This window comes from Corvus brachyrhynchos, unplaced genomic scaffold, assembly GCF_000691975.1.
Source record: "Corvus brachyrhynchos isolate BGI_N302 unplaced genomic scaffold, ASM69197v1 scaffold72, whole genome shotgun sequence".
In the NCBI taxonomy this organism is placed as follows: Eukaryota; Metazoa; Chordata; class Aves; order Passeriformes; family Corvidae; genus Corvus; species Corvus brachyrhynchos.
In genome coordinates, this window is record NW_008236763.1 from 1,505,655 (window position 1) to 1,508,800 (window position 3,146).

A 3,146-nucleotide genomic window follows, 5' to 3' on the forward strand; every position below is an offset into this window, starting at 1 on the left:
GGGAAAGGGGAAAGGGGAAAGGGGAAAGGAGGGAAGGGGAAAGGGGAAAGGCGAAAAGGGGAAAGGGGGGGGAAGGGGAAAGGGAAGGGGGAAAGGAGAAAGGAGAAAGGGGAGAAGGGAAGGGGAAGGGGAAAGGGGAAAGGCGAAAAGGGAAAAGGGAAGGGGAAAGAGGAGAGGGGACAGGGGAAAGGGGGAAAAAGGAAAGGGGAAAGGGGGAAAAAGGAAAGAGGAAAGGCAGAAAGGGGAAAGGGGAAAGGGGGACAGGGGAAAGGCGAAAAGGGAAAAGGGAAAAGGGGAAAGGGGAAAGGGGAAAGGGGAAAGGGGAAAGGGAAAAGGTGCTGCTGCTTGTGCTGCCACTGGTGCCCAGGGAGGTAAAACCACCCCCCAGGGCTCTGTGTTGCCAAATTCGCTGTCAGGTCCTTTTGGTAATGAGGCACCGGAGCCTTTTCCCAACCCAGCATCGACCGGAGGCTGCGAATACTCTGTGACAGACCCACCCCGGGCCGGGGCCTGCCGGGGGAGCTCCTGCCCCTGCCCTCACCCACCCCGGTGCCCGTCCCGGGTGGGGATAAACTGCGGGAGGGCAAAGGGGTGTCCCCGGGGGTCTCCCCTGTTTGTGTGACACCACCAGACACTCCTGGTGATGGAGCAGAGATCCTGGCTGAGCTCATCCTGCTTTGACTCCCTGAGATGGGCAAGGAAAGGGAAGGAATCCACAGGCTGGAGGGTCCTCGCTCACATCCCGTCACGGCACCGGCGCAGGGCCGGGAATGCTGCGCGGTTTCTGCGCCTCCAGAGCCGGGGTGGCCCCACATCCCGGATCCAAACACCTCCGCCCCCGGGCGCCTGGAAAACCGAGGCTGTTCCGCGAGTGCGAGTCACAGGCTCCCTGTTCAGGCAGGTTTCCTCCATAAAACTCAGCCAAGCCGAGCTCGCCGGCAGCGTTCCCTCGGGCCTGGGAGGGACAACAGCTCCTCACTCCCACCTCGGGCTCTGCGGCCCCTTCCCCACTCTCCTGGTGGAAAACTGATGGGGTGGGATCGCAGTTGGCAGCTCCTGGTGTTGTACCCCCTCCCCAAACACCCCAAACTCAACCCTTGGTGCATCACAGAGAATCTTTGGGACTTTCAAGCTGGAAAAAAAGGTTGTGAGGTCCCAGGGAGGGTCTGTCCCACTCCTACGCCCACCCAGGGCAGTGCAGCAGTGCTGCCCTCTCTCCTGACTGCCCTGGGTGGCAGCGTGGTGGCACAAACCTTTTCCCGTGGTTTATGTGGGCGCTTGCAGTCTGGGCAGTGAGTGGGGTTTTATTCCGAGTGTGGGGACTTTACTGGCAGATATTTGGATTTTACGAGGCTGAGTCCGTGGGTTTACGGCAGGAAAGGTGGGGATGTTAATGAACTGCTCCAGACACAGGAACAAGAGTGGAAAGACATTTTCAATGGGCCTTTAATAAATAACAAAGGACCCATCCATTAAAATGTTGGAAGCAATAAAAATTCTGTGTATATATTGTTGAAAACACATAGTCCCTGGGAAGTTTAAATCCATTATTAATTTAAAAATCCAACTGTGCCCACTGCCCAGACAAGAACATCCCTGGGGATGTTCCACGAGAACCAGGGCCTGAGCATCCCCAGCCAAATTCCAGCACCGCTTCTGGGTGAGCTTCTGCTTTTTGAACACCCACAGATGGAGGTAAAGCGGGCTCCGAATCCCGCAGTGCCCCAGCAGGAGGAGGGCTGGATTCCTGCAAGAGAGCCTGGAAATATCTTTCTTTTCTGAAATGTTTGTACAGCATGACTTGGCCGATTTACCTCCCAATCTCTCACGCTGGCCTCAAGCCGAGGGCATTAGCAACACTGTGAGCCAGATAAATGAGCCCAACGCTTTTTCTTCTCCCTATCTGCTGCTACAATAAAAAAAAAAAAGGGTTTTTTTTCTATCCAAGTGCCTCCCGTTAACCCAGGCACTGCCGGGGGGGGAGCGGAGGGGCTGGAGAGCAGCAGGGGCCCGGTGTTTGCACAGCCAGGAGTGGAAAAAGCCGTGGAAAAGCTGGATGCTTCCTGGCACAGCCGTGGCTGCAGGCCTGGAGACGAGGGATCTGCAGGGAGAAGTGCTGCCAGGAGGGAGCTGGTTTGATATTCCCGGTTATTTTGAGGCGGTTTTGTGAGATCCAGCTCCTGGCTGATGGGATATTTGGATTTTACGAGCCTGAGTCCGTGGGTTCATGGCAGGAAAGGTGGGCACGTTAACGAACTGCTCCAGACATAGGAACGAGCTTGGAAAGGCATTTCCAACGGGCTTTAATCAAAACCAAAGGATCCATCCTCTCCAGAAGGTTTGGATTCCCTCAGTGCCGTCAGCCTGGTCTCCAAGCTGGCACCTGTGTCCACCCTATGGCAGGAGGGTTTGGGGTTTGTGAGCCACAGGTGCCACGTCCCACGTCAGGACAGGGACCTGGGGGGAAGGGGGGATTATCCCAACCTCCTTTCCAGGACACAAACCCCTCGGTGCAGGGAGAGGTGCAGGAAGGACACGTCAGAACCTGCGGGGCTGTGCAGGTTTGGTTCCAGAGGCAGAGGGGCTTTAATAGGAAATAACCCCAATTAACCTGCGAGGAATTCCCAGCCCTCATTTTGTGCTGCTGGCAGGGAGAGAGGAGCTGCAGCAGGAAGGCTGAGGAGAGGGTTTGGGCTGTGGAAGTGCTGGGGCAGGAATGGGGCCAGGGAAGCAGCGGGGTCCATCTCCCCCCCGTCTGCAGCTCAAGCCCTGCAGTGAGAGTTTGTTGTGACCTGAAGCAAGAAGATCCTGATTTACTGAGTTAATTGCTTTAAAAAGGGACAAATCCATCAACACCAAAGTGTTCAACACTCAGCACATGGCTCAGACTCAGAGCTGGCGTGGTTTTGGTGGAATGGGGTGGCTGCAGCGTGGGGAACAGCTGCCTTTCCAGCATTTGGGTGAATTCGGGCACATTTTGGACAACAGCCTCATTGGTGGCACCTCAATGAGACCTGGAGGGTGCAGAAAGGCCGTTCTGACCTCAAACCTGTCACTGCAGAGTGTCACAGAGCAGATGTGGGAAGCAGAGTGGGGTGGGAAGGGCTCTGCGTGTGCAGGCCGGGATTGCTGCGCACAGAACCTCC